We start from the raw sequence: 10,301 nt of genomic DNA, 5'->3' as shown, positions 1-10,301 counted from the left end.
ACTCCATCCGCGCTGACATAAATATACGGGAAATGTGCTTCCATTGCCAATTCTGCAATGCTAAAAAGTGGGCTGGGGAGCCACCTGGAATGTGCTGCTTAAACAGTAAGGTCAGCTTTCCCCCTCTTCCAGAACCGCCACAGCCTTTGAAGGAACTACTTACTGGTTCTACCTCAAGGTCATCAAAATTCTTTCAAATCATCAGAAATTACAATTGTGCGTTTCAGATGACTTCTTTTGAGGCTAACGTTGTCACAGACAGTGGTTGGATGCCTACTTTCAAGGTCCAGGGACAGGTGTACCATCTTATTGGGTCGCTCAAACCACTACAAAATTGCAAGCCTTCATTCCTCCAAATTTACTTCATTTCCAATTACAGTTGGCAACTTGATGTGCGGTTCGGCGTTATTCCACCACTTGCAAACACTGACGCTGACACTTTTGACAGAGACGTTCTACTTAGTGTGCAAAACATGCTTCATGAGCACAACAGCTATATTCGCAGTTTCAAATACGCCTTGCAAACAGCCCCTTCACCAAACTTCACCATTGTCATCGATGCTGACAAAAGACCTTCTGGGGAGCACGCACGCCGTTATAACGCTTCTTCGTGCAATGAAGTGGCTGTACTTCTCCATGGTGAACAGCACAATAAGCGAGACATACTTATTCATAGCCGTGACAGTCGTCTTCAGCCAGAGCTGATACAGTACGTGCGTGTCTTAAGTCATCCGCATTGTGGCCCCTGGTGAAGCCTCTCAAACTTAACACTAACATGCGTGCTCATATGCGAGGTAACATAGCATCAGCAGAATTTTCTCACACCCTCCTTGGCAAAGGCAAAGCTCCCTGCGACGAAAAGGGTAATGTTGCCATCGATTCACTTTGTACCATTGTTAATACACGGATGCAGTGTTCCCAGATCTCCAAGTAAATTATCAGAATATGGATTGGATTGGCCAAAGGGCTATTCTGGCACCGAAGAATAAAACTGTTAACCATATTAATGATCAAATGCTAAAACTCATCCTTGGGGATTGCTATATATATATCTCTATCGATAGAACTCCTGACCCCGAGGACGTCATCATCTATCCAATAGAGGTACTAAATTCCTTTGAGCCCCTGGACTACCCCACACATTCTGAAACTTAAACTCGGTACCCCTATAATGCTCATTCGAAATTTGGTTCCACCGAAACAATGCAATTGGACACGTTTGATCGTTAAGTCGTTATCTCCCGATTTAATTGAGGCCACAATAATCACTGGGTGCGGTCGAGGCAACGTTGTGCTCATACCGAGGATGCATCTTTTCCCATCAGGAGCAGACCTACCTTTCACATTTCGGACATCCCAGTTTCCAGTCAGGCCATGCATCGCAATCTCAATTAACAAAGCACAGGGGCAAACGCTGTCAGTCGCGGGAATACATTTCGGGGAGCCGTGTTTCTCTCATGGTCAGCTTTACTTTGGCTGCTCGCGTGTGGGCAGCAAGAGTGATGCTTTCGTATTCGTTCCACAAGGAAAAACAAAAAACATTCTGTACAAGGAGGTTTTATAGGATTACTTCGCTTCCTAATTTTATAACATATCTAATTTTTTTTTAATGTTTGCCTTTTCGTCAGTAATTTCTAAGTAGGTGTAGGTTAATATTCATTGCAGTGCACTTGACACTCCCAACCATCAGCTGTAAAAAGGCTGATTCTCGCGGCGTTACAAAGCTTCATTACAAATCAGACCCTGCTAAAAAATCAGCTGTTCTTCCTCACCAACCCCCATTTGGCGGGCATCAGAGGAAACATGGACACGTTACTATTTCACTTCCGTACAACTCTCAAAGCGTCAACAATGCTTTTATGACAACATTTACATTTTTAGGCGGTTCCCTGCAATTACTTCACACTTCACGAACACCTGGCCTCCGTTCAGCTTTATTTCCCTCCCTTCGTCAGCACAGCAGCCTCATCTTCTACATCCGACGTACATGAGACATCTCCCCACCCCTTCCATCTCCTCTCTCAACATTACAGTTTACATCAGCGGCAACAGGATCGCAACATACAATTTGAAAACCAAGCAACATATCATTTTATACAACAAATGTAATCATAACGACAATCAATAAAACAAATGGATAAAAATAATTACATGAAGTAACTATCTCTTACATGCCGTTACAATTTACATCAAATAACAAGACTTCAAAAGTCGATAAAACTAAATACATACACCCTCTCTCTCACCATTATATTTTACACCATTACATTTTACATCAAATAGAAAATATTCAAAAGTAACAGGTCATTTTACACAACATCTCCATGACAGAAGTGTTGTGATTCATCTATTCAGCATCACTACACTCTTCCTGGTCTGACATATGGTGAGTAGATGCTATTGTTGTATATTTTCAAACTTACCCTGTATTTTCTTACCCATGATTAATCCCCCTCTTTCCTCCATAGGGCACCTATTCTGTTTTCACAGAGCATGAAGTTTTGTAACAGCATGTCTCCTGCCATTGGTGGAAAAGGAACACGCCGTATTCACATGCGAACGTTTTACACACCCTTCCAGGACCACCTACCAAATTGTTACAATTGTGAGAACGATAACACAGCCTTTTCAGAGTCACCTCACATTCTATTGTTACCCCCTTCATACAGTGTTGCAATGCTCTTTGCAGGGCTTTCTATCCAGTTGCAAATCGATTGGTTGGGCGTTAACTTATATCAATCTTTGCTTCAATAATCATAATTGAGTAGAATCATTAACAGTACTTTAAAGCAATTCAGCCCCGAGCAACGCTGGGCATTTCTGCTAGTATATACATAAAACACAAATAAAAAGTTAAGCATTAGATTTTTTTACAGGTAAATTACATAGTTTAACAGTGTAAAATCATCAAGCAAAGAATATTTCTTGATTGCAAGAAAGGAAACAAGGAAGAGTCAGAAAAAAAGAACAAAGAAAAAGTAAAAGAAGGAAAATGAAAGGAATGGAAATAAGACAAGAAACAGAAATTACAAACAGGAAAGATAATTAGATACAAAATATTCATTGTTGACTGATCATCGTCTGCTTTTTAATGAAATCGAAAGATTGGGGACAAAATTATAATTTCATGAATGTTATGCGATAACTAAATGTTGCCTGCTCCATCCAGTGAGGAACTAAATTCGCGATGACAAAAACGGCAAATAATAATTTAGTAAATGCCAGAAATTCTTAGAGAGAACCATTCATTACAAATGTCAACATAATTGATATTGGTTTCAAATTTGGGCACAAGGCCAGTAATTTCGAAGAGGGGATAAGTTGATTCCATGAACTGTTTCTTATTTTATCGGCCCTGAAAGATGAAAGGCAAAGTCGCACTAGCGTAGCTGGAAGGGGTGGGGGCAGTATGGGGTGGTCCACCCCAGGTGGCACTTTTAAAGGGGCGGCACCTTTGGGTCTGTTGTAGACAATATGTGTTTTTTGTGGGGTTCAGGGGCAGCAAATGGAAGGGCCGCTTCGGGGCACGAAATTTTTTTTCCTACGTGAGTTCCGGACCGCAAAAATGAATCATTTGCATACAGCCAATCAGAGCTCAGCTATCAAACTAATTTATAAGCGTATAACAAGTGACGGGCGATAAGATAAGGTCACTTGAATAAGGAATGACCATGCTTCTTTTCTCTTTTAATAACGCTTGTTGTTTTTGTTCTTGTTTCTGCGTAATTATTTGTGTTGTTGTTTACTTTGTAAAACAGTAAGGGGAAAGGGTTGCTCACACATCACCCTCTACCCACACTTTTCCCAACCACATCTTTACCATATGGGACCCTAACAGAATCCGATTATAGGTGTAGATGCAAATCTAATTTCTTGTCTCTTTCTAAAATCAGACATAACTAGGCGTGGTGATCAGTCGACTTACAACACCGTTCTTCGTCTTGAGTTTACTTGGTAGAGTGTGTTTTACTAATAGATTGGTTGTTTTTAACACATTCACGAATGTTACTTTGGGCTTTGCGTCTAGGCATAAAGACGTGATGAAATGAAAATATATCAACGATTTGGTAAATGGTCCTTTGTCAAGATAGATATGATAAGTGAATACTTTTCATACTGCGCTCAGAAAATACACAATAAACTAAGGATATTGAGAGTAACTACAATTCTTCATAAAAGATATACAGCAGAATAAACATCAGAAAAAATCTATACAAAATAACTATACTTTAACTTTTATCTTTTATTTGTTTCAGTCATTAGACTGCAGCCACTCTGGGGCATGTAAAAAATAAATCATTGGCCTTGATAATATTGCTCAATTCGTTTCTAGACGTCAGTATTTCAGGACACTTGTCTACAGGTTTTGGGGAGAATTGCCTAGCAACAGCCGAATTGCTGCTATATAGAAGAGGAATTAGGTACATCGGCAATACAGTTACAAGTGATCAGGGAACGAGTCAGTTGAATTGAATAGCAGTCTGCTTTGGATAAGTATATCAATTTTCTAATCTTGTGTGTGTGTGTGTGTGTGTGTGTGTGTGTGTGTGTGTGTGTGTGTGTGTGTGTGTGTGTGTGTGTGTGTGTGTGTGTGTGTGTGTGTGTGTGTGCGTGTGTGTGCGTGTGTGTGTGTGTTCGTATGCGTGTTTGTGCGTGTGTGTGTGTACGTTCGTAAGTGTGCAGGTGTTTACACGTATATGTGTATGTGCATGTGTATATGTGCAGGTGTGTGTGTGTAGGTGTGTGTGTATGTGTGTGTAGATGTGTGTGTATGTGTGCGTGCGTGCTCGTATGCATGCACACACATCGGGGTTCCTAGCTAGCTTCTCAATTTGTTTTGAGAAGCCGATCGAACCCGCTGTCAAATGTGACAAGATTAATAATAATCATTGACACCTAGCACCAAATACTTAAACATTACATAACTTTAATCTCTTGTCCATTCTATGAGCTACGTAATTCGTTAACCGACTAAATCAATATATTTCGTTACAGTTTGCGACACTCCCCCCTCACCCTCTCTCTCTCTCTCTCTCTCTCTCTCTCTCTCTCTCTCTCTCTCTCTCTCTTTCTCTTTCTCTCTTTCTCTCTGACTGTACTCTACCAACTTGAGATGATTTCGAAGTCCAACTATACCTCTTACTCTTCTTCTTTATGCCTCTTACTTCAGCCTGCTCTCTCGACGACTTTCTTACTCACTGCACACATAAATCATATTTAGATTTACCAATTATTCTGTGAATGGGAACCACCCTAATATTCTGTAATAAGGATTTAACTTAAACCCATTCAACGGCACTATATCACAAGTTCAACACATTTCGTGGGAATGCACCCACAAAAATGCGTCACCTCTAATCGTGAATGATACACGATTTAATACACCCTCTAAATGCTCGACGAGTTCCAAGGTTACAATAACACATGTTCACTACTTCATGCCTGGAGATGTTGCAGCAAATATTATGCGGACAGTTCTCCATCCCATTGTTTAAATGATTATTGACCGCGTACAATATTTAGCCTTCTCTCTGTCTTTACGTTCTGAGTTTAAATTCCGCCGAGGTCGGCTTCGCCTTTCATCCTTTCGGGGTCGATCAATTAAGTACCAGTTGCGTACTGGGATCAATCTAATCGACTAGCGTCCTTCCCAAAAATTTCGGGCCTTGTGCCTAGAATAGAAAAGAATATTTAGCCTTGATATCATATTCAGCCAATCAGAGAATGTCATATTCTACACAAAAGATCAAAGAAAATTTGTGTAAAGTTCGCTCATCCACATTGTTGTTTCCGCCAATCACATGCGTTTTATTCACACAAATCATACAAGGACGTAGCTGAGTTGAGAAACTTTTTAATTAACTGAGATTATTTAATCAATTAACTGACATGTTGAACCCTAATTACGCGACTAACTAAAAAGTCTTCGAAGCTAACTTTTTGCCAACGCTCTTTTCTCGTTCCACTTTTATAGCCCTCACAAGTTGTGATAAAAGCTGAATAATCATCGCATGAACCTAACCTTGTACTCATATCGCATTGTACAACCGAAGCTAAAAATCTTCCAGCAGAGCTTTTAGACGAACTTCCAAATTGGCTAATAGCACTGTATACAGTAATCCCTCGACTATCGCGGGTGTTACGTTGTTCCAAAACACCCCGCGATAGATGAAAATCCACGAAGTAGAAACAGTACTGTGCTGTATTTTTTTAAAATTATTTTTATAATTTGTATATATTCGTTTTATTATTTTTTATATATTTAAGCTTTATAAACTCTCCCGACACTCTTTGGAGTACCCGTGTCTTCTCTTTTTTTGCAGGCGAGGAACATAGTGATGGACAGTTGCTGGTGCTGTTTATTCTGCGTGAAGAGGTTTTTATAAACTTAAATGACTCCGTCGATGGCATTTCTGAATTGCAACACACGAATCATCTGGGGAGGGGGGGGGGGGTCCTAATCTTCCACATTTCTCTGAAGCTCTTTTGGGGGCCTATATCCGCATACCTTCTCCCTTCCTTAAGCATACCAAGGAGTTTCATCTTCTCTGCTATAGTAAGCATCTTCCTCTAGCATTTGGGTTCACTGCCAGAAGCCTTAGAAGGTGCAGATCGTTTGGGCAACATCATAGGGCTTGAAATAATTTCACAATTTTTACACACAAATGCAAAAGAACACCACACATTCGCCTCCCGAGTTTCGTTTTCCATACAGTATTTTTGATTCTTTGTTTACTCATCTACGGTATACTACGCATTTTCTTTTAATGTGTTTTGATTAATGTGTTACACAGTGCAGTACTGCACTGTATTTTTATCTATCAATCTATTAATTTTTAGGCGTGAAAATGCTTATTTTACCACTGAAATAATTAAAACCTAAATATATATAAATACCTATTGGCTGCAGAAATCCACATTATACTGAAGAGTCCACGATATAAATTTACATATATTAGACAGAAAACCGCGAGGTACTGAGGGCGCGATAGGTGAACCGCGATATGGTGAGTGATTACTGTAACATGATTTTTGTCTTTGAGTAGCAAGTGTTCCCGTTTGCTAACCACTTGAAATTATGAAAAATGGATAATATTTCCTTAAAACTGTGCTTTTGTTACATGTATTCAAACCCCAAAGCATCCCTCCCAACACATGGCTATGGTGTTCCTCCCTACTACTCCTGCTCATGATCAGAGATGCACATATTGTCAGCCACTAAGGGACATGCCCTAGTGGTTAAGGTCAAGTAACTGACAAGCAAATCTGTGGTATTGAGCAGAATATTGGCTATAATGATATTTGTGCTTCAGCAACTCAGCGCTAAATCTGTTTGAAATGTAATGGAAAATAGGTCAGTTTCAAAATGTTCATGTGCAGGTCACAAGAGCAAGGTTCGAACGGAATACTTATGATTTCCTTTGATTTCTAGATAGAAGCAAATTGGGAATAACACTTACAGACCAAAGACAAAACAAAACAAAAATTGTTACACAGTGTAATATGCTACTTAGTTGCAAGAAGAGGATACCTGTCAACACTGAACTGTTGGGGAATTTGGGAAATTTGATTCAAAGAAGTTCTTGGTTAAAACGGAAATTCTTAATCCTTCTTTGTGGCCCTTGATGGATTTAGCTCTGACAAACTTTTGAAAGACAATTTAATGAGTTTTTAAAATTTTCCTTTATGAAATTTAACTTTATGAAATAGAAAGTAAGGATTAATAAAGATATACAATAATTTTTATGAAATTTGGGGGTGTATTTCAAGGGTCTTCCAAGATAATACGGCCCTGGAAGGGATCTTTATATCTACCTCAAAGAACAAATTTTTAAAAACATCTGCATATTTTTTTTTTTGAAACACTCAACGGAAATAACCCATAGCACCCACACTTACAGTAGTTAGTTTTTAGCGAAGCAATCAATATTTGATTCTCACGATCAGCGGACCTAATTCTGCATTTCACTACTCAAAGTTTTCAACTGCTAAACCTTATTATTGCACTTTCTTGATGCATGTACACTTTCAATGCCCGTGACTCCGATAATTCTGCATTTTTCCATTTGAAATTTTTCTATGACAGTAGTTAAATTTTTGATTCCAGAACGTATTTAATAAGTGTGTCCCAATACAATGAATACATACTTTGAATGCTTAACATTCTTAATAAAATGAAACCAAACTTCCACACCACATTCAGCTGGGACACCTTGTATCACTTACACTTATTTTACAAGTCATAATAATTGAGCCATCGAATTTAGAAATATTTTACAGGTTTCATTGTTTATGTTCGATTACTTTGAATATTGATATTTTGTGTGTCCAATTTCTTATTTTAGCTGACAATATCACTTTTATACTTTATTTCACACTTGAGTAGAACTCATGTCTGGAAGCCTCGTGACATACTTAGATTTTTTTTCTAAATCGATAATAGGGCCCTTCAATGGATCCTTCTATCTACTACATATTACTATTATTTTATTTAAGCAAACCAAGGGAAATAATCCATACCACCTGCAGTTTTAAGCGAAGCGATCAATATTTGATTCTCACGATCAGCCGACCTAATTCTGCATTTCACTTCTCCCTTTTGAACTGTTAGACATTATTATTGTACTTCCTTGATTTGAATCATAAACCTTAAAGACCTCATTCATACATTTCTATAAATACATACTTTTTTGAATGCCCATTACTCCGATAATTCTGCATTTTTACAGTTACACTTTTTCCATGACAGTAGATGAATTTCTATTCCACAACGTATTTGTAGCGGCTTCGTGCAGGCATAGCGTAGATTCGATCCTTGATTGCTAAATTTCACTTAACACTTCAACAGCGCTTTTCTCACGCAACCTCCGACAACCTCTCTCGACAACCTCCGACAACCTCTCTCACCAACTTCCGAGAGTCTTTCTCACCAACCTCCGAAAAATACACATTTTATCGCAGTTACAACGAAATAGCTTTCTTATATCAGAGTAATAAGGCGTTTCAATAGAACAGTTTTACCCCTGGGAATTACCGGGTACACCACTCAGTATATATATATATATATATATATATATATACATACACACAAACAAACATATATATGCATATATATATATATGTGTGTGTGTGTGTGTGTGTGTGTGTGTGTGTGTGTGTTCGTATATTTGTACTGTTTGATAACCGGTGTTGGTGTGTTTACGCTCCCGTAACTTAGCAGTTCGGTAAAAGCGACTGATGGAATAAGTACCTGGCTTAAAATTTTAAAAAAATGACAAGTACTGGTGATGATTCATTCGGCTAAAAATTCTTGAAGGCAGTGCCCCATCATGGCCGCAGGCTAGTGACTGAAACAAGCAAAAGATAAAGGATAAAAGAAGTGGGTTATCGGTTGTATTCTCTGATATACTTGTTCTATCCTGTAGAATAAATTACATATAATACGCAACTTACTTTCCTACGATAAATCGTTAGATTTAGGCATTGTGGCTATGTAACATAGACACAAATACATGCACAGACATACACAAATACATGCACGCACATATGCAAATACATGCACGCACATATGCAAATACATGCACACACATATTTTAGAGTATGTATGAGTATGGCGAAAGAAAAAAAGATATATGAATGTGTAGTGAAACCTCTCTCTCGAGCATTCAATCACAAATGATAACGAAGCGGCTAACATCTAGCCTTCGGCTGCCTTGGACCCTTGTGTCCACCACTCTGATTGGTTCTTATACAAATGCAAACATGGCTGTGAGGTTAACAAGGTCGTTAGGTAACAAAGTGGTTCCGAGTTCGACTTACTGCGTGTCACCTTGAACAAGTATCTTCTGCTTGTGCCTTAGGTTGACCAATATATTGTGAGTAGAATGTAATTGATAGGAACTGTGCAGAACACACACACACACACACACACATGTATATGGGGCACCGCTTTGAATACAAGACAAGACAAACATTGCATATTTTTTTCTATTGTAGGAAGTTTGATTGACAGTTGTTCCCAGTAATCATTATAGGTTCGGCCCATTCATCGGTTGAGAACAACTGAACACCGATTGAGTAAAGCTCTCAATAACGAGCCTATAACGGCTACTGGAAATAGCTGTAAGTCAAATTTATTACACTAAAGAAAAATATGTAATAACCATTATTTATATCTTGTTTTCTTTATCACTCTGGGTAAAAACCAGTAAAACTGGAGCACAACCATGGATTTACAAAGTAGAATAGTGATGACTTCGCACCCTGCTAACACAAAAGTACGTGGAGGTCTTAACAAGATA

The sequence above is a fragment of the Octopus bimaculoides genome, chromosome 4 (assembly GCF_046866305.1).
Source record: "Octopus bimaculoides isolate indiv1 chromosome 4, ASM4686630v1, whole genome shotgun sequence".
Classification (NCBI taxonomy): domain Eukaryota; kingdom Metazoa; phylum Mollusca; class Cephalopoda; order Octopoda; family Octopodidae; genus Octopus; species Octopus bimaculoides.
The sequence above is the reverse complement of the archived record's forward strand: the minus strand, read 5'-3'. Positions refer to the sequence as shown.